The sequence below is a fragment of the Ambystoma mexicanum genome, chromosome 1p, assembly GCF_040938575.1.
Source record: "Ambystoma mexicanum isolate Mex_15411 chromosome 1p, UKY_AmexF1_1, whole genome shotgun sequence".
In the NCBI taxonomy this organism is placed as follows: domain Eukaryota; kingdom Metazoa; phylum Chordata; class Amphibia; order Caudata; family Ambystomatidae; genus Ambystoma; species Ambystoma mexicanum.
In genome coordinates this window covers 716631962-716654775 of record NC_090921.1, presented here as the reverse complement: position 1 = coordinate 716654775, position 22814 = coordinate 716631962, and positions in this window count along the sequence as shown.

Genomic DNA, 22814 nt, shown 5'->3' with positions numbered 1-22814 from the left:
GCCAAAGTGAACTCAAACACAAAGGAGCTTTTCACCATCCTTAAAGAATTGGGAACCCTGGCACTGCCCCCCCCCACCTCAGTTATCACTAAAGATGAAACTTGGTGTCTGGGCATACAAGAATCCCTCCCCAAAAAAGTGGCCTCCCTTGAGGAAAACATTGCAACCAAACAATCCACCATCACAATGCAACTGCCGACTTTGCCTAAACCAGACCTCCAATACCTTGACCCATTTCACTTCCGGCAAGTTCAGAGAATTAAGTGGTTACCATACTCAAAAGCCTTAAACCCTCAAGATGTAACCTGCCCTGCCCCATCATCAAAGAATGTGAAGACTCACTCATCACCCTCATCACTAGTTTATCAATGCCTCCTTTTCCTCCGGTTCAGTTCCCACATCTCTAAAGGAAGCATGAGACCTCCCACTCCCAAAAACCTACACACTTGACCCATCCATGTCCAATAACTACTGCCCCATCACGACAGTCCCATTCCTGCTCAAAATCCTAGAAAGGGCTGTTTACCTTCAAATTCAGTTTTGCCTAGAATCCAACAAAATACTGGGTCTACGCCAATTGGACGTCAGACCAGGTCATGACACAAAATCCACCTTCTTAGACCTAAAAAATCAACTGGACTCCATCAGTGATGATGGCAAGCCAGACCTCATGCTCCTATTAGACCTTTCTGCGGCCTTCGGTTTGGCAGACCATAGCATAATATGCCACCAACTCACCACAGCAGCCAATTTTTCAAATGATGCCACATCGTGGATAGAATCCTTCCTGACGGACAGAACCATGCAAGTCTACTCTGATATGGGCTGCGCCCACAAAACCCCCATCACCTGTGGAGTGCCCCATGGTACCTGTATCTCCTTCACACTGTACAACATATTCACCAAACCCCTAGTTGATCTCCGGATTACATCAGGATATCATATACTAACTATGCCAATGACACCCAAATTCTTCTTCCCCTTAATGGCAACTATCTAGAAGATTCCCATGCCCTAAACTCAATCTACTCTAGCATCCAGGCTTGGATGGCCACCAATGCCCTATGTCTAAATGACAAAAAGACAGAGATATTGGTGGACGGGACACCAAAAGTATTAAGAAACCTCAACCCCCAATACGCCAACTTCAGTATTGACAACATACAGATTCCAGTCTCCACCTCGGTTAAGACCTTAGGAGTTTACCTAGAAACCTCACGCTCCTTAACACGGCAGGTCAACGCCATTGTGACATCTGCTGCCTACACTACAAAGCTTCTTAATGAAGCCAGACCCTTCCGAGCCCCAGCTGACTGACTGACTGTCACAAGAGCAATCGTCCAAGCCAGACTGGATTACTGTAATGCCCTTTTTGTTGCCACATCACTTCATAACATTCACAAACTACAAGTGATACAAAACAATTCCATTTCCGCGGCCCTCAATATTCCCAAAAGAGACCACATTTCAGAAGCAAGAAGGAATGCCCACTGGCTGCCAGTCAAGGAAAGGATCATCTTAAAAACACTTGCATTCACATACCGATGCCTGTCGAACACGGCCCACAGTACCTCACCCAATGTTTCACCAAAGTCCCCTCTTCCAGACCCATCAGAAGAGAGTTCCCCCACTGACTCGTTGTGCCTAAATTCAAGCTAGCTAGGGGTGGAGCCTAAAGCTTCCCCTCAGTGGCCGCCAGTCAATGGAACTCTCTTCCACCACATATGAGAGCAGAACAGTAATATGGAGCCTTCAGGAAAGCGTTAAAAACGTGTCTCTTCATATAACGGCACTGACTTTAAATTTCTTGTTACCTGGCTTCGGCCATCCTGCCTGTCCACTATATAAGAGCACCTGGTTGTAACAGCGCCTTGATGTCCACGGGTTTAGCACGCTTAATAAATAAATATGTGTAGTGACAATAACAGAACCATTTTTTCTTTATTGCTTAATTCTCATAATAAAACAAATTACACTATACAGGAGATTGCAAGAGCATTCCATACTGAGGGTCAAGTCAGAAACGCTACAGTTTATATGAAGTGTGGGGCATCTATTTGAAGATCTGTACATTGACATATTGTATAGGGTAGATGTTTTGATATAAAAAGGGTACATAGAACGGTTTGAGCAGAGAACCATCAATAACAAATGTATTACATTAGTAAAGCAGTCCTGTGCGTATGAATGAGAGCAGCCGCCCACTGCAGGAGTTGTTGCTTACTCTCTTTACTGATGCACAGTGACTGGTATATGCTTTTCTCTAACTCTATTCCTAGAACAGGCCCTACTGGAGAGGTCTAAGGCACTCCCCTAGGCGTGGAGGAAAGGCTCTGTAAGGTACAGGTGCTAGGAATCACATCAGTTAAGGCTCAGCTTCCGCTTAAAAACTATGCAAATTCGAGGAGGTGGTGGGAGGCAAACTAGAGGGGGTCCTATGGAAGCCCAAAATAGATAAGACAGCCAGGATGTACCAAAATGCTATAGTTTCAGGAGTGGAGGAAGCTTGGGATGAACTGCCGGGGAAAGCTCGATTCACAACGTACCCGTCCCTGTGTACCCCTATATTCAACAATACGCAGTTTATGCCAGGGGTGGGAGGCAAAGTAGTTCATGTTTGGCAGGAGAGAGGATGCCACAAACTTCGGGATATGTTTGAGGGAGCTGAAATCAAGACCTTTAGCCAAAGCAAAGAAGACTTTGGGCTGAGAGAAAGGGAAAGGTACAGGTATACCCAATTACAGTACTGGGTGATGCAGGCCACAGTGAAAGGAGGGGAGGTTAGTGCCCTGACCGAATTTAAAAAGAATTTACAACAGAAACGTGGAATGCCCACATAGAGGGGGACATCGAATCACATGCCAAACAGGAGGAGGTGGCAGGGGTAACAATTTATATGAATAAATGGGATGGGTCCGCGGCCGAGGAGATTGAGGAGACAGAGTGGCTCCGGCTCTTGAGACATATTCTTAGATTGACTAGATCCCTGCAAACGTAAGAAATGTGGGTGAAATAAATGGTTCAGTGGCATTTAACCCCAGTGAGGTTACACAAAAGCTATGAGTTGATCTCGAAGATGTGTTGGAGGGACTGTGGCAGGGAGGAGACGTGGGGCCACAATATTGCAGTGTTCTGGGATACAATTCACAAGGAGCTAGAAGCAACCCTGAGGATAAAAGTGAGGGGGAATAAAGGACTGGTCCTGCTGGGGATGGGAGCTCACCTAGAGGAACTACGCACTAAAGCTGAACGGAAAGTCTATATGATAACGCTGCTGCTGGGGCACTTGCCTTGGCACAGAAGTGGAAATCAAAAGACACCCCCAGGAGCATGAGTGGGTGGGCAAGATGTGGAACTTCGCAGCGCTTGAATGGGTCCCGTACTCAATACAAGGTGACCACCAGGGGCTTCTTTCGAACTGGTCAAAGGTGCTGAGTTACCTCCAACAGGGGGCAAGAATGGCCTGGTGCCCGAGCAGAATGAGACTACTGAACCTAATTTAGGGGACCAAGTTGACACCGCAGGAGTCACTCTGCACGGGATCTCCAAGGAGAATGGGAGGATCTTGCTATCTCTGCAAGATCGAACAGGACAAGAGGTCGGGCCACGGCCAAACCCAGGGGGAGGGGCAGAATTGCAAAATGTTTCTTTAAACGTTCTGTTTTGTTGAAAATCAATAAAAACGTATGTAAAAAAAACATGCAAATTCAGTGGAAAAAAAACATTGTTAAACTGATGCTTTGCTTGCAGCGCAATATCGAAAAATCATAGACATTTTCCAGTTGTGGCAGCTGCGCAACCTTAACTCATTCCCCCACCATGCACTGCTCATAATGACGCCCATGACATCACAGATGACATCACAAATGGCACCATCATTGACATCACTGATGACATCTCCAATGACATCATATGTAATGTGGTAGGACATTTCCAAAGGTTCTACATGTTTAAAAAAATGTGGTTGACTATTTTTGTCAACCATGGTCAATCGCCTTTTTGTTTTTCTGTTATGGAGGACATGCCACATGCCCAGCTGCCACTCGGCCCGTGGCCGGGCTGAAATCATGTGCAGTCCCTGGGGGCCGGTTTCTGCCCACGCCTGGGCCAGTTTGTGAAAAAGAAAAAAAATGTTTGAAAAAATATATACATTTTTTTTTTTAAACAAACAAAAAGCACCAGCAACGGCATAGTTCATCAAAGCAAGGTAACATATGTGACCTTGCTTTGATGATTGATTTACATGCATGATGTGTGCATCACAAATTATGATGCATGCATCATTCACATGCTGCTGCAGCATGCGGCCAACTTTGCACCAGACCTGCAGATGAACTTAACTGGTCTGCTGTTAAATCTCAGTTACCAGTTTAAGGGTATCCACTACAGAATAATTGCTCATTTTACTATAGGTGATATGATAGCTCAGTGGGTTAAGCGCTCACTGCTCCAATGTGTTTGTGATCTGCAGGTTGCCGGTTTGAAACCCAGCAAGGCCATCTCAGTCTTTCATCCTTCTAAGGTCGATAAATAGGTACCAACACAGGTTGGTTGATATTGGGTGCATATTTGGTCTATAGAAAGAGCATAAGCGTAAGTGCTATAAAATAACATATTATCATTTGCCCTTGGACGTCTGCTTGCATTCACAGTAATTTGACAATATGGATCTATACACACAGAAATTAATAATACATATGGTGATCCATTCGTGTATAGAATGTATATCACATTAGTGAAATCATAACCATATTTTTTGTAGTGTACTTTGGAACAAAGCTATTTGATGCCACTTCCTGTTTTGTCAAGGGGTGAAAGGTTGTGTTTCATCGCTTCCTGGGATGTCACGTTCAGTTGGGTCAAATGACATCACTTCGGGTGATGTCATCAGAGGTCAAGGGTCGTGAGACGAGGGGTGGGCCAGTTTTCTGAGGCGAGGGGTGGGCCACTTTTTCTTGGGTGTCCGGGCCTATTTCTTGTCCCAGTCTGACCCTGCCCCACCTCCTAACCACCCCCTCATCCACCACTCATTCTTAAACACCCCCAGCCCGAACATCATTCACATATAGCTACATTAGGGTTATAACAAGGGGGGCTGAGGGATCCCCAGGCCACGTGCTTTTGAGCGCCTTGCTGTGCTGCCCCCTGAGCGCCAGGCAGCACAGTGCCCCCGTGTTCATTATTTACACACGGATTGTGCCACTTGCCTCTCAACAGGGATGTATGTCCCCCGCAAAGGATTTTTTTTAATTAGAGAGATAATAAGAGGCGGCGCAAGGGCTCTAAATCGAGCCCCGCCACCTTTCATTATTGCGCGCGCACTGTAGACTCTCTGATTGAGAGGAAATCTCTCCTTTCAATCAGTGAGCTCAATTTGAGGAGAGGAGGGCCTTCCAGTCCTGCTCTGTGGTGGCGTGGGTGAGTGTGGTGGCTGCGAGGCTGCCGGTCAGCTAAGTGTCATCTATTTTTAAAAGTGTAAGCTTGTGTGCACCTATGTAGTTATGAATGTGTAAATGTATGTTAGTGTGTTTGTTTTTATGAATGCAGGCATGCACTGAGGAGTTGTTAGAATGATGCATGAATGAGTGGATGTAAAGTGCTGTATGTGAGTGTGTGTGCCAGCCTTCACCCTAAAATTTAGCAGCCCTACTAAATGTAAGGGCGAGTGCTGCATGCGGCATGCTTTGTTTGATTTACCTTCGAGGCGCGTGCAGTGCATCCAGGGTAAACAAACATAAAAAGTCAAGTGTTATTACGTGGCTGGACTGTCTAGCCTCTGCACTGGTGCATGCAGCCTGCATGGACATGAATTGGGAACAGCAGTCATAAAAATGTTTTATTCTGGCATACTTTGTGGGAAAAGGCGTCATGGAAATGCGTTGGAACATGCTCCTGTGCACTGTTGGGGATTTTTATCTAATGCGTTTTGTCATATGCTACCATACAAACCGATTACAAACTGTATTTCTTTTGAGCCATTTTTTTCACCACAGAAAGTGCTGTAAAATGCACTGTTTAAACCGATTGTTTTAAAAATGTTATCGGAGAGAGAACCCCATCCCCCCAAACCCGTGTCATTTTGTGTGGGCTCCCTCGCTTAGCTTGGACGATCCCACATACTCAGCACATCCATGCCCCTGCTTTTAAAAATGTACCAGCCACAACCGAACATCACCTACCAGATAATGTGTATGATGTGTGTTTTCACACACACACGATGGCAGAAGGTGCTGTAATGCTGGCATCACACACTGCATGCTGTCATGCTGTCATGCATATGAAACGTAGGCCCTCATTACGAATTTGGCGGTATATACCGCTAAACAGAATTATCGTTACTGCCACTTGGTCCAGCAGATTTACTGCCGGATTATAAGTGGTGGTAGGCAGAGTTAATGTCCATTTCTTGGAGTCCAGAGGTCTCCATGGACATTTCGTCAGGATTACCGCCAGTGGTAATTCCGCCAGTTATAAATTATTTGACAGAAAGTTGGAAGATATACCTCCAGCATGATGCTGGAGGTAAATCTGAAAGGGGCCCCTAGGGGACCCTGACGTCTATGGAAACAAGGCGGGTCACCACACACGATAGAGACGCCAGTTGTATTCCGAAAGCTAGGGTTTTATTGCAAAGCAAAAGTCTCAGTTGGCCAACTCGGTCTCATGCCCCGCGACGTGTATCTCTAGACCTCGAGGGACGCAAGAGAGTGAATTACGTACATCAGTTACATATATACAAAATTCATATCAAACAATCAGCTATGACATGTTTAACACCCCCCCTTTATTGGGTTTCTTTGAACTTGGTGTGATGATGGACATCTCCGACCACTATGACACCATCAAACATCTATTCTAGTAACAATTTGTAATTTGTGAGTGCGAAAGCATCTTTTGGTTATAGAATAGAACACAGCGCTTCTGTTCTTGGAAGCGAACTACATACGGGGGGGGAGTTGCATTCCGGACCTTGCTATCTATCGGTGCTATTTGCGTCCTGGGAGCCGACATTGCTCTAGCGGGCTCAGCAAAGGGGGGCCGTTAGAACAGCATAATTCAAGCCTTTAGCAGTATTATTCTATCATATTCTGCCATATAACGAGACTGGCTGGCAGCTGTGAAATGATTAAATGCCCTGCAGCTCTGCTTCAAGGCTACATTCGGGAGGGAGCCAGGCATTCTTCCTGGCGCTGCCTACGTTTGTGTTTCAGCGAACTCTTGTTATGCTCACGGCCCTGCGGCCTTGTCCTTTTCACATACAGACAACAATGTTTTACAGTCGAGCAGTGTAAGCGGAAAATATACTGCGAAGCAATAGGAACAGAAAGCAATGAGCAATGGTTAGAAAACAAAATGGCGATTCTTTTTACATCAAAATGGCCGTTCATTGGCAAACTCGAAAACCTATATTCTGTCGTATCGTGCATGAGATGGTTGGTCCACGGCCACCAAAATGCGTTTGCGGTCTCAAAGTAGAGGTATCCGTATTTCTAGACTGACAAATCCTCCCCTCCAAGGTCAAACTCAGAGTATAGAGGATTGGTAAAAGTGGTGGTAATTCTGTTACTGCCACTTTTTTACCACTCTGCTATACTCATAATGAGGACCAGCCTGAAATAAACCTTTCTTCAGTGGAGAAACATGGCTTTGTCGTAGTTGATTTGTAGTCATAATAAACCATATTTGGGTTCCTCCACACATAAACTCAAGGGGAGATTTCTTGTGTTTCCCGTTTGCTCCGTCTCCTCTGCCCTAATCCAAAAATAGTAAGGGAGGCACACCCACCATGTGACAGCCCTGATCTACATATATGTATGTATTTTGTCACCTCTACCATAAACAGTCCACCAAATTTAAAATGACCAAACTGTGGATGTTTTAGCCACGGGTTACAATTTCCAGGTCTGTGATATGCGCTGGATCCTTAGCAGTAAAGAGCTCACTTTAGTGCATAGTAAACCTTCATTGTCTTTTATATTAATAATAATGAATCTCAATTGAACAAAAAAGATATTGGGTATTGTACATGTATTATTTTCCTATTGCTACTTAATTATTACATGAATAATTAAGTCGCAACAGGAAAATAATGCGTACATAATAATATGATAATACATTCTCCTAGAACCCAGGATCAAAAAGTATTGATGAAGTGCCTTCTGAAACATGTAATAGCCAGTTCACCGTGATTTTATTGCGGAAATACAGTGACGTACAATTACAAAGTGTAATTAATATTGCATGAAAAAATAATGAAATGCCTTTAATAGTGCACATTGTAAAAATACCTATTTTCGGGGGTGGGGCCTAAGCCCCCCTCACCTCTCCTACTCCTAACACTCCTTGTCTCAATCCCTGTTACCCCAATTTTAACCTAAATCTGTTTTTTTTACACCTAAAACCCACACCATCATTACATTTTATTTTCTTTATTTTGATATTTTTCTTCTTTTAGGTATGTTTCACCCACTCTGTTATTTCTTGCAATATTTGTTCATCTTTGTAAATGCATTCTTTATTATTTTCTGCAATATTATCACTTGATATCTTAATGGCCAACACATGTTTCACACTCTGCAGGCTTAATTGATCATACAGTGCATGCTTATTTGGGGCCAAGCTAATCATATAAATAGAAAGTAATAACATTACTTTCTGTTTATATGATTAATAACAATAAAATTAATTACAGTATCCTAAACAAAATGTTCATATATTTTGAACAAAAAAAGTTCAGTTCAACTCTCTAAAATTACTGGGAAATCTACCTTTTATGCTTCATTGAAATGACCACTTCTGAACTCTACTCTGTTCTTCCTTTAATCATGTCAAACTCTCCCATTTATTAATTGCTGAATACCTAATTTAAATCAGAAAACATAACCACCCTTAAAGTCTGTTATTTTCTCTAAAATAGTATTTTGTCATAGAAGTAAACTTTTAATAGTGTAGATGTTATAATATAATCCTTATATGCAAAGTATTAACATCATATATAAATTGACATATTGTTCACGTTGCAATGAATTCCAGAATTAACTTGAATTAAATCGCTCCTCTACTGTTTCTTCGCAACACTGATGAAAAGTCACAACACTTCATGCAGCTCAAAGTAGATTAAATTATGTAAATGTATCTTCTATCTTCCCATTTGATGGTAGCCTAGGGAAAACAAGATATATCCCTCTTTAGCTGTGGCTAATAAAACATACTTTTTTTATCCATTTCCTAGAGTGCTAAGAGTTTTCACAGGATGTTCACTTGGTTGGGCATTATGGTGTATCAAATTTTCATCTTCCCAAATTATTGGTGAGTTCTGTAAGCATTTACTAAATATCTGCAATGAAAAAAAAGTAACTTAAATTAATGTTCCCAACGATTTGTCGTATATGTTTAAATGTGTATTATTAGTATTAATGTTTCCTATTAATATAAAAAATGTCTCCAAATCATAAATGTGAAAATATGAACCACCGACTACCTCCTGCCCCACAGTCCTTCCCGTTTGTGACTGTGCATTGACCAATATCCTCATACAGTTTTATGCTTTTTATTTGTAGAAGTTGAACAAGGGGTTAGAAGATTTATTTTCTACATGAAATATCACTTTTCTGTCCTGGTGAAGGCCCTGCTATACCAACTGAGAAGACCACTACATGGATGTGTACTATATCAATATAAGAGTCTGAAACGCAGTGTGTCAACAACATCTTTTGCTTACCCATGTTCTCCATCTAAAAACTGAAGGAAAGTGACGGTTAATAAGCACTTTTCAGATATGGTGCTGAGTCTTTTTCAAGGAAAAGAGTAACCATGAACTCTATGGAACACCTTTAAGGAGTGTTCTTCCTACTTTGAACAGCAATAGGGGGTTTGAATATCAGGTCTCATCTTTGAAACATTCTTTGTAAGACACTGTACAGGAGGACGGAGCGTCCTCTGACAGGCAAATAGGTCAGAGCTCACCCTCGAGTACCTGTAAAACAAGATAGCTGCACCTTGAGGAGGATGGGGTGCAGGATTCTCTTACTCTGACACAATTCAATGAGGACAACTCAATGGTTTGGCAAATGGAAGTCTGTTTAATGACAAGTACAATAAACGGGGAAACAAATGGAAATCAGCAGTGTTGCGGTCGCCTATCTCGCTTCAACTTCCAAATTTTTCATGCAAACAGTAACTTTTATAGTAAATTTTCGTCATCATTGACGTGCAACACTCATAAGTTTGACATGCAATTCTATTAGTTGGAAAAAGGAAACTTAAGTATAGGTGCTATATCTGTATATGGTAACAGAGCGTGAGGATTGGATAACTCTTATCGGGTGGGCGTCTACGCCCCTCACTCTACATCATTCATGATAGACGTCACTACAACTACGATGTCTTATTGGTTCTACAAGCTATAGGAGCCTAGATTATTTTGTCCATTGTGTTTGGGTAGGTTACACCCCTAAGCATAAATCTCCACTTTAATTAGCAGCATGCAGAAGGGAAACCCATATGCGGAGTGCCCCTAGATTCACCCTACCTCCCTTCCATCAATCAGTACTTTTAGGGCTATGTGTCAAATAGTTGGCTGAGTATGGCCTCGAAACTGTAATTTCTTATCAGGAAACGTTATGGCATCCTCGGGTTCTGGGTGACATCAGACGTTGGCACCTCTTCGCCCTTGGCTGGTCACGTGTCTGTTCACAGTGAATCTGCTTCATTTTCCTTGTATTCGTGTATTTGATTCTCCCGTAGCCTCGCCACCTTCCTGGGGCCTCTTTATCTCGACCTTCAATGGCTGGCTGGTATGCTCTGAAGTTTCAATTCTCTGAGGCTGCCGCTATCCTCCCTTCCTTAGGTTGACCTCGAATTCCCAGGCATTGAGCTGCTTCTTACTGAGTTTCGATTCCGCTCCTTCCTTTGGCTTTGGCTGGAATATGAATCTTGGCCTTGTTAGCCCTTTGCTGCCTGGGTTTAATTCTGCTTTTACACAATGGAGTCGCACTTATTTAATGTGTTTCATTGAGGTACATATATAATTGGCGCATACCGCTTTATTCTTCTACTAAGCTCTATTCTTCTACTCCATTCTTCTACTAAGTACCGTTTTCTTAGCTTTGTGCGTTCCAAGCCTATTTACAAGCGTTAGCTTGTTGAAGACTTCCATCTTGCTTCACAGCTATGTTTCCTTACGTCTCTTTATGTATCAACAACGTTTCTTCTTACACGCCCATTACATCATTATTCTTTGTATTTCGCCCTTGTGTGTCATCTTTCGTTCATCATTTATGTTCATCTGTACGTCTGTCTGGGCTCTTATGTCGTCACCATCTGCCCTCCATTAAGACTCTTTGGGTCTCTTCGGGGACAGTTTGTAAGTAGTCTTCATTTCGTGTCAGCTGCTGGTACGGTTGTCTCAGTGGGTACCGAGCTGCCCATGGTTGTCTGGTTATAGGCACTTCAACAGGTATTGCTCTTCTGATGGGCACTGGGCATAGGCTCAGTGCAACTCTCTGTTGGTTCAATTGCTCCTTGTACGTCACGTGCCTTAGCGAGTATGTTCCTGGTACCTCAAACTGTGGGGCTGGGGTGTATGCTATGTCTGGGACCTCCTCTACACTCCCCCCTCTGGTCAGTCCATCAACCACTTCTGCATTCTCTTTTGAGTTTGTCTTATTTCGCTCTTCTGCTTCTTGTTCATCTTCTTCTGGGCTTGTACACGATGGTGTGAACATATTTATCTTTGGAGTCCATATTTTTATTACTCCTTTCAGACTTCTTGCTGTTTTTACATGTTCCTCTTTGTTCCAGGTCATGGGCTGACATTGTCAATTTGGGCTGCGATAGATCCACTTCCCTTTGTACCATTGTCATTTTCTGGGATACACAAACTTGGTTCCTTCTGGCGCAAATTCTCTAGCCCTCACACAGTCTCTGATTTCTTCATCAGTCAGGTCTCTGGGCATCCATACTGGTTTGACATTGACCACGATCTTCATTCCAATGGCTTTCTTCGCAGTCTTCCGGCATTGTGTGACGATTATCTTGATAACACAACATCCTAGTAGGATAATTACTAGCAGTGCTCCCAGAATTTTCAATATGTCTGCCATCCATTGTGGAACCGATAGAAATAGTGTTCCAAACAAGCTGTCGTCATCAACCTCGTCGGTTTCATTGATCATCTGGTTCTGCAGTTTTGTCAGCATACTTATGGCTTCTGTTAAAGTTCCATTTTCTTCATCATGCAAAGGTATAAACGTGCAACATGATTCTCCGATTTTTGCGCAAACACCTCCATCCATTGCAGTGATCATGTCGAGTACATATCTGCTCTGGAGGGTCATCAATCGGATTGCTCTCAATTCTTCTTTGATTGCGTTGAATCCTTTTATGGTGGTGTTGATGGTCTGCAATAACCCCCATCTGGTTATCTGCAACCATTTTGTATTTACTCCAACTTGGATATGTGGCAAGAGTATTGTTGTGAATACTGACGAGGTGAGGCTAAACAGCCTGTGCTCATAAGGTATCGCACAAAATGCTTCTTCTGATTTTGCAGAAAAGTAATTCTCTCTCTTCATTCCGGATACCAGTTCCACAGACCTCCTCTTCCTCATCTGAGCATTTACCTCTGGGAAGCTGTCATTACTCAGGTCACATTTTGGGATCACTAGTGCAGGAACGTGGACGTTCACTATCGTGCATATACCTCCCCAGTTTTTCGGCAAATGTATGCTTTGGATCCACATGCCCAGTAATGGTCCATAATGACTGCGGTTCCCTGAGTCATTCCTGGAGCTTCAAAGATTCGTCCGCAGTTTTGATTCTCTCCCATCTTCCTTGTGCCGTTGTTCCTGAAGCACAATTTTGGGCTTTCCAGTGGCACTATTTGCAGGGGTCCTCCTCTGTCTTCGACCCACGTTAGCAACTTCACCAACTTTGGCCATCGAGGTTTGCACAGTTTTTGTGAGTTTTCTATTGCTTCCTTGCAGGCTCCAAGGACAATCCATGCTCGGCATATCGCTACTCCTTTCTCTCATCCGTTTGGAGAAAGCACTGTTCCCCAAATCTGCATCTGGCCTCTATTCTTCCAAGTTTGGGCTTCTTCTGGAGTTTTGTCTTGGACGTTTAGTCTCGGGTTTATCTCCCATCTTGCTCCTGCTCCTTGCACTTCTGGCTTTGCATACCTGATCACGTGATTCCTGGTATGGGCTCAATTTCTTGTCTTAATGTCCTGGACATAGTCATCTTCATCGGGATATGCTGTTTCTGTTGTCCATATCAGTGAGGCATCTCTTCCCATAAACTGTCCTCTGGTGTTGCACATTGCTACGTGTGACAAACAGTGTGCTGTCGGGACATCAATTTCTACAGCTATGAAGAGCTTGGATTTTCCCATGCTGTACGGTAGGAGTGCACAGACGTAGCATTCTCCTTCAGCTTTTTCCTCTTCCGACCTCTTTCATGTGTTGGTACCAAATGTTATTTCCTAGATGTGCTGTGCTGTCAAGGTAATCATTCAGTTCATTGTTATCTTCATGCGGGCTTCTCTTGATTCTTAGTGTCTTTCTGTAGTTAGCCATAACTGCATCTGTAAATGTGTTGGTGTGACTTTTCCTTGCTAGAGGACTCTCAGCCATGCATGTTGGTGAAGCAGGTTTCATTGTCTGTATTGCTGTGATTAGAGGTGGTTTTGCATTTCTCTTCCTCTCCTCTTGTATTCTTTCATAGAGTGCCTTTATCCACCATCCGTTTGGCATCGGTTCAATGTAAGGTCATACCGTGGGCCTGGTGTTTGCCGTTTTTGTTGGAACTGGTAACTTGTCACTCTAGTCTCTGTAGTTTTATTTTTCAGCTCCTCGTGTAGTTTCCTTGCTTTAGCTGTGACTGGGAATAATTGATCTATCAGCATTTGTGTCTTTGCAGTAAATTCTCTTGTAGCTGCCTCTGTCTTCACGAGGGCTTTTGTTATGTCTTCCTTAGTTGGTCTTTCACTTGATTCTTCTTGGTCACTTCCACTATTTTCTGGGACTAATTGTTTGGTAGCCTGTCTCATACTTTCTGTTGCCATCGTTTGGGGTTCTGAAGCCATTGACACTTGCCCCTGTTCGTGTGGATTCAGTGTGTGTGTGCGTGTAGTGTCAGTGCTACATTTTCATTCATTTCACACTGACCCTGTCTCCAGATTTTCTCTTCATTCGTTACCTCAAGTGTGTATAAATCACTGCTAATTACATTCAATTTTAGGTTGTTTACTTTACCATCAGATTTTCTTGGGAATGGAATTACTATATAGGGTCTAGCTGCTTTTGTCGGACTCATGCGTACCTTATCCGGTGGGTGCACTGAAATTGGGACACTTCGTGCACCAATGAAAAATGCACTTCTGATTGTTAATGACAGAAAAACAATTATAATTACTATGCATATACACATAACTGTGCGATTCGCCAATTTGCAGCATTTTCTTCCTGAAAAGTGGGGGCGCCCCTCCGTGTGGGCGCTCCTCTGTGTGTGGGAGGACAAGGTTACTGTTCTGGGCCCCCATCTCAATCATGTCAATGTCAGTGTTTAATTCCTTTCACTTACTCCATTATTGTTTCTCAGAAAGTTTGTAACAAAAAGTGACTTGTGCTTCGTAAGTGTCCCCCCTCTTGCGGGTGACGATTGTCTCTGGTTACGGGATCCAGTTCCCTTGCTAGACTATGGAAAAGGGTTAGACTAACAACCTTGGTGAGGCACGTTCATTATGCATATTCGAAATAGGTCAATTCCCAGTGCAGCCCCCAAATTTGCTTCAGTCCTGAAGACATGCTGGATCCTGTTTAATGTAAATGTGGAAAAATGGCAAAAGTGGTATCACTCAAAATTAAACCAAAAATAAAATAAAAAATGAAAAACAAAAATATAAAAAAATAAAACAAAACGGTGAAGTTCTCTTCTCTGCTCTTCTCGATCTGTCCCACGGCGGAAAGCTGAGGAACTGTGTTGTGTCTCTGTCTCTTGGATCTGTCCCTCAGCGGAATGATGAGGAACTGTGTTGTATCTCTGTCTCTTGGATTTATCCCTCAGCGAAAGGTTTCTCTAGAATCTCTGTAAATATTCTGGTTGGAAGTTGGACAGCTCCACTTGGAGCATGATCCCATGGAGGAGTGTTCCCATGTGTGCAACATAAGCTGGATCTCTGATGAAGGTGTGATGACGTCAACCTCGGCAGGTCTCCCCACCATTTCTGGACAGTCAGTGACTAGGCGGAATAGGACATTGTGGGCCAGCCGGCTGTCCTCGGGAGACAGGGACATTGTCCTGCTTTGATGGTTTCTAGATCATAGGACTTTCTTTTGACGTGAACAGTCTTTACAATTTCCTGCTGCGTGGATTGTCACTAGGTAGTTGTGCTTGATCTACAGTTGGTTCAAATGTTCAGTATTTCTTGGATCTCTAATGTACGTGAGTGTGTCCGTGATTGTCCCGACGAGTCCTGGGCACTCCTCTATGATACGAAAGCAAAGCGTGTACGTGAGTTCATCTATGATCACTGTATTCGGGCAATTTGGCGAAGGCTTCCGCGATGACAATCAGTAGTTGCCGGATTACTCTCTTGTTAACAGGATCTTGAACAAAGTCTGTGATACAGGTTACTCTACCTATAAGTGACGGATAAGATAATACCACTAACTGGAAGTAGGTGAGTACATCCCATGTGAGATTTCTGCTGGGAGATACCATGAATTCTGCGACGCAAAGTCTTGGTGTTGTTTGCTTCAGGACCTGTTTATGCTCTTACACGGAAAGTCTTTGTTCACAGTCTCTCAGAGTTTTGTTTTCCAACAATGCGTAAGTGTGGCTTGGTTCAAAAGTTTGTATTGTCAATGTATTGTGGCTTAGATGCGTAATTCTCTTCCTCACCCTGCAACTAAGATGCACAGAGTGTCCGTTATGTCCTTATCCCCCTTTTTGCTTAGAGGAAATGTCCAGTTTAAAGCCACAATTTTCAAACAGAGTTCTTGTGTCTTGGCTTTGCTGCTCATGCGTCCTTCTTCCTCGTCATGGATCTCGTCTGCATGTGCTGAGGTTCTTCCCCGTTGTCTGTGATTTATTCACGGTGGGGTGCAGCTAGAGGGATCTCACAAATATAGGGTTTAATGTCCTTAAGGAAGATCCATGCTCGCCTGCCTTGCAATTTAACTGCTGACGGAGTGCAGTCCTCGATGATGAAAGGGCCGTTGAATCTTGGGTCGTCCCACCTTTTTCTCGTGTGGTTCTTTACCAACACGGCATCACCAGGGAAAATGATTGGCGCACATAGACCTTGAACTGTGTCTGTTTCAGCACCTCCTGCTGTGTCTTGTGTTGTGCTACACCCTTTTAATTGTCGCTGTACTTGGTCTGAAACAATATGAAGGCTTGATGTCATGCAGTTCTGGTATTCTGACAATTCGGTTCCCAGGACCTCCCAAGTTGACTGGGCATCACATCTAGATCTATTTCGTGGGGTAAGGGGATGTTCATTCTTCTTCCTGTGTCTATCTCGTGCGGCGTAAGATGATGGTCGGAGCCTGGTTGGTTCTGAAGAGCATACAATGCCAGTGGAAGGCAGTGCAACCATCCCCTCTTTAGAGTAAGCTTCAACTTGGCTATCCTTTCCTTCAACAAGCCATTGAGCCTCTCACAGATCCCATTACCTTCTGGATGATACGCCAACGAGAACTTGTGCTTTATACCAAGCAGCAAGCTAATCTGCTCAAAGACAGAGTTTACAAAATGAGCCCCATTGTCTGATCTCATCACCTCGCACACCCCCCATCTAGGGAACACTTCCCTCACCAGGAATTTGGCAGCACAGGTTGAGTATGGGTGTGTTCAGGGACCTGCTTCTATCCATCTAGAGAATGGACACACCACTACAATTAAATACCTGTACCTGGTACACACTTGAATCATGTCAAAATAATCGATATGTAAGTGCTGAAAAGGCCCATTTGGCCGGAGGATGACTCCTCTCATTACTTTTAATGTGTGCCCAGAGGTCAATTGCTGGCAGATTATGCAGTTCACCATGTAGAATGCAACATGCTCCGCTAAATTCCGTATAAACCAGTCTTCCGCAAGCGTTGCAGCTAGATTTTCTTTTGTCATGTGAAACGGGTAATGTAGTTGTTCCAATGCTATTTTTAGTAGGGCTACAGGCATTACTGGTTTACCAGTGCAGTCTTGCTGCCACAACCCATCTGAGGGGTTTAAAGAACACCCTCGATGCTTCCACAGGTTCTTTTCTTTTCGTCCTGTGGTGCCTCCCCTTGAATCTCCATCAGTTGAGTCTGCCCCATATTACTGTAGGCTTCTGGAGTGGCTCGAGCTACCATCATTCGTTCATGGGTGCGTGCCACTTCTACTTCCATGATCATTTCATTCTTGGATGCCACACGCTTGGCTTCCGTGTCCGCTGCGTGATTTCCGCGTGACACAAAATCTGTCCCACGAGTATGGGCGGCGCATTTCACGACCGCTATGCCCACTGGGAGCTGCAGTGCCTTTATCAGCCTGTCCAACAAGGTTGCATGCTGCACTGGCGTGCCCTCTGCTCGGAGGTAATCCCTCCTTTTTCAGCGCGCTAAACCTGCGTGTACTATTGACGTCACATAAGGGGAGTCGCTGTATACCCTTACTTCCTGATCTGCGTGACTCTCAATGGTGAGTATCAACGCCAATAGTTCTGCCGCCTGTGCTGAATAATGAGACGGTATTCGTGCACTGACGAGTATTTGAAATTCTCTGTTTGCTATGTGTTTCATTACAGCAATGCCTGTCTATCTTTGCCCATCTTCTTGGTCGATTCTCGAAGAACCGTCAATGAAAATGATCTCACCCCCCCCGCCAGGGCATTTTCCTTCACCCTGGAGATTTCATCATAGAATTCTTCATAGTTTGCGCAATCGTGTATCGGCTCGCCTTCGGTGACTGGCTCAGCTATGAACGTAGCTGGGTTTACAGTTTTACATCTAAGTATTTTGATCGATGGATTACATATAATCACTTTGTAGGCAGAAGCCCTCTGTGATGTCAATGTGCCTTTTGGTTTCTCCAAGATGGCGAATAATGAGTGCTCGACGTATAACGTCATGGAGCATCCCATTACAATGGTTGTCGGCTTCTCTATGGCGAATTCTGTGGCAGTTATTTTTTTTCACATGGGAACTGGCCTCTCATCACTGGGTCCAGATTTCCACTGTAATACGCCTGGGGCTTGTACCCCAACAAGGTTTTTTGAGCGAGCACTGCCGTCATACCGTCATAACTCTGCCATCTGTGTGCGAGAACAGGTAGAATTCCTCTGCAAAATTAGGAATCCCGAGAACTGGAACTGTGCAAATTGATCTCTTGAGCTCTGCAAACCCTTTGTCCATTGACTCAGTCCATTCAATTTGTTCCTTTGTCGCTTGGGCCTTCTTTAGGGCCTGGAGTAAGGGCTTGGTATACGAGCTGTAGTCGAAGAGCCATGCTCTGACATAATTGCACAGGCCTAAGAAGCTCTGCATTTGCTTTACCGTGAGTGGCTTAGCCATGTTCATGAAGCTCTTTCTGGGGTCACCTTTTTTCCTTCATGCGAAATTAACTGCCCTATGTACAGCACCTCTTGTTGACAGTATTTCAGCTTTTCCTTGTCACCCTGCTATCCTTTCTCTGCCAATATGGTAAGTAGCTGGACGGAATCGCCCCTGCATTGCTCTTCAGTGGTGCTGCAGATCAGAATGTCATCCACATACTGCAAAACAACACTGTCTACTGCAATATTGCTTAGGTCCATTTGCAGGACTCTGTTGAAAATGGACGGGGACTCACAATACCCCTGTGGCAATCTCATGTTCTTCAGACGCATCTGTCTGAATGTAAATGAAGTCAGATCTTGCGAGTCACGGTGTAACGGGATTGAGAAAAAAAACATTTTTTAAATCAATCACTGTGAAGTATTTTACCTCCATCGGTATGTTACACAAGATCGTAGATGGATTAGGGACTATAGGGAACTCGGCTTCAACAATATCATTTAATGCTCTTAATTCTTGCATTAAACGCCAAGATCCTCCTTTTGATTTCTTGACGGGATAAATCACCGTATTACGGGGTGATTCTGACGTCACTAGGATGCCCTGATCCATCATGGCGGAAATTGTCTTTGCGATCCCTTCATCCGCTTCTCTGGACATGGGATATTGTCACGCTCTTGGCAAAATTGCTTCTGGTTTTAGTTTAATTTTCACTTCCACTGCCCCTTTCAAAAGGCCTACATCATAGGGCCCTGTAGTCCATACTGAGACAGACACCTGGGCCATATCGTCATCAAAGTATGCAGGACGGATCAATGCTAACATCATTCTCTGTGGTACTTCTCGTTTGATCATTTTGGCCCAGAATATGAGACTTACTTCCACCCTCGTCTCTTCTAAGCCAGGGTGTCCTTCGAACAGATCGTCATTGGTGACGTCGTTCACTCGATACCCTTCTTTAATGGCGATAATTGCACACCATTGTCTGCCTTCGTCGTCGAACCCTTCGACCATTGCTACCTTCCTCCGTACTGCTGCAATATGTATCGTTAAGGGAAATACTTGTCCCCCTTTTTCAAGCATGGGTAATCTTGGTCTGAATAGAAACTCGTCAGGAGTTCTCATGGTCCTATCTCCAAGACCCGGCAACCCCGCCATAAGCACACGTATGCCATATGCAAAGACTTCTGGTTCAAACGGTATAGCTCTCATGGTTATATGTCTGGAGTATGCTCTAATCATTTTGCACACGTTTGAGTAATGCATTCCTGGAGTGGAGCATACTATGCCCTTCTCTGTGAACAATATAGTCATATTCAACTTTGTCATTAGGTCTCAACCCAAAATGTTTGCTGGGGTCTGACGTGAATATAATAAAGGTACATTTATCTCACAATCTCCTACAGAGACTGGGAGATTGTCTGTAAAGGAAACTCTGCTGTGAGCTACTGTAGAACTCTGAGTATCTATGGCCTGGCCGGACAAGGAAAACTTGCCTTCTCGTATGCACGAGCGTGTTGCACCCATTGTCATCTAAGAAGGAATATTCTTTCCCCCCTATGAAGACATTTACCCTTGGTTCACAGTTAGGGTCTGGTGTCACTGATAGGATAGAACACATCAGGGTTCCCAGCGAGCTGTCCTATTTCATGTATAAGTTCTGTCCACTATATGCTTGTATATTTTCTCCATTCCCAGGGTTGCCTCCCCTTCCGGAGTTTGTGCCCTGAGACATTTGCGGTGGTGCTTGTTGGGATTGCCCTTGTGGGGGTTCCCCATGTTCAATGGTTGAATCCCTTGTTGCGCACCTTGCTGCAAGCCTGGTGCTTGCTGCTGTACTGTGTGATTTTGTGGACTGCCCTGTTGTGGGATAGCAGGCGGATTCACTATGCTTTCTCCCATTCTTTGTCCATTTTGCCACGTGCCTTGGCTTCTGCACATGCGTGCCCCATGCCCTGTCATACCACACAGCCAACATACTGGCGGTGGTCGGGCTATCTGTCCATATGACATATCTGGATTGCCCATCTGCACGTTTTGAAACCCTCTTTGATTGTTCTGGAAAACCTCCTTGATTACTCTGTCATCCTCTTCCTCCGAATCCCCTTCCCCTCGGGTAAAATCCCGCGTTTCCATGGTTATTCTGTGACGGGTTAGTCGCCTGTGGTGTGTTCGATTCAGCTGGGCTGGTCAGCATGGCTCCTTCGAGAGCAAACATTGAGAGTTTCTTTTGCACCAGCTTCACTTCCTCACCCTTACGAGTTGCCTCCTTTTTTCGATTCTTTTCTTGCAACAATCTACAGTAATGTGCAATTGTCAACTGTATTTCTGCCCATGGTTTAGCTTCTACTCCTATCAATTTCTTGAGCTGTTTTTGCACCGGCTCTGGCAACCCTTGGCACAATATATGGCAGAATACAGGGATAGATTTTGTCCTAGTTTCATGCGTTTCGAGCACCCACGCATCTTGGAAATTCTAGATATAAATCAACGGATCTTCTGACTCCTTCATTTTTTGAGTCATTATAGCTCCCATATCAGAAGTGTCTGGGTACAGCACTTGTAGCGCTTTCCACACTGCTGCTCTACAGTTATTAAATGGTGCTCCGTCATGGGTAGTGTTAATTATGGTTACCCCCGGGTACCCTGCTTTTTTCCACACATCGTCTGCTCTCTCATTAAGTATGGCGATCGGTAGGCCCTTAATGTCCTCTATAGCTAACCTGACACCCCCTGTCTTTTTCTCTAACTCGTGTATCCACTTCCCTGCTCCCGATGTCAGCATTGGAAGCTTGTTTTTCAGATTCTCTCGATCCATGTGTGGCCATGGAATATATTGTGGCCGTATTCCCCCTTTTTCTAGCAGCGGGAATTGGAATGCGCAGTCTTCCTTCTCCTTCCCCATGGCTCTCCTGTCTATTGCTGGAGTAGCATTTCCGCATCGTCATCTACCTGGCAATGTCCTCAATCTGTCTACATAGGCAGGTGCTGACACCCCCTCTGACCATGGGGTGTTCCTTCATGTCGGCCAGGCTTCGCGGCAGACTCTGAAGCCTTAGATGCAGACTCACTGGGGTCTGACCATTGTACTGAAAGGGGCCCCTAGGGGTCCCTCGCGATATGGAAACAAGGCAATAACCATACACAAAAAGATGCGCCAGACACGAGGTTCAAATTCCCAATGCTAGGGTTTATTGCAAGCAAAAATAGTCCCAATTGGCCAACTGTGGTCTCACGCACTGCGACGTGAGTTTCCTAGACCTCGAGGGACGCAAGAGAGCGAATTACGTACATCAGTTACATATATACAAAATGCATATCATACAATCAGCTATGTCATGTTTAACACCCTCCTTTATTAAGTTTCTTTGAACTCGGGATGACGATGGACATTTCCGATGGGTATGACAATTATGACACTTTCGATGTCTATTCTAGTAACAATGTGCAATTAGAAAGTGCGGAGGCATCTTTTAGTTGTTCAACAGAACACAGTGGTTCTGTTCTTGGAAGCAAGCTGCACACGGGGGAAGAGTCACATTCCAAGCTTTGCTATCTATGAGGTACTATTCGTGTCCTGGGAGCCGACACGCTCTAAAGGGTTTTGCGAAGGGGGGGCGTAAGAGGAGCATAATTCAGGCCTTTAGCTGCTTTATTCTAACATATTCTACCACAGTACGAGACTGGCTGGCAGCTGTGAAATGATTAAATGCCCTGGAGCTCTCCCTCAAGGCTACAGAGAGGAAGCGTGGGCATTCCTTTCTGGGCTACTCATGAGGAGTTTCAACGAACTCCTCAGTCCCGCGACCTTGCCCTTTCAAATTCAGACAACAATGTTAACAGTTGAGCAGAGTAAGCAGAATCCGCAAGAATTGCAAGCTGCAAAGCAGTTTTAGACAGAAAGCAATGAGCAATTGTTAAAAAGCAAAATGGCAATTCTTGCTACGTTTAAAATGGCCGCTTGTTGGTCAAGCATAGCAGTCTGTATTTCTATAATTCGGTGCATAAGACGGTTGACCTACGGCCATCAAGTTACGTCTGTCATTCAAATGAAGGTTATTCACTTTTCCAGATTGACAAACCCTCCTTTTGGCCCGATGCCAAACGTCTTATTCATTCATTGTATCCTCCTCTGATGAGGATAAGTCTGGGGTATCTATGTCTGAACCTCTCACGCTATCATGAGCATCATCTCCATCATTAATGTCTATAGCCATGAATTGTTTTACTGTTTTTGTTTCATCAGTGTCTCTGTTATTTCGGCCATGCGTT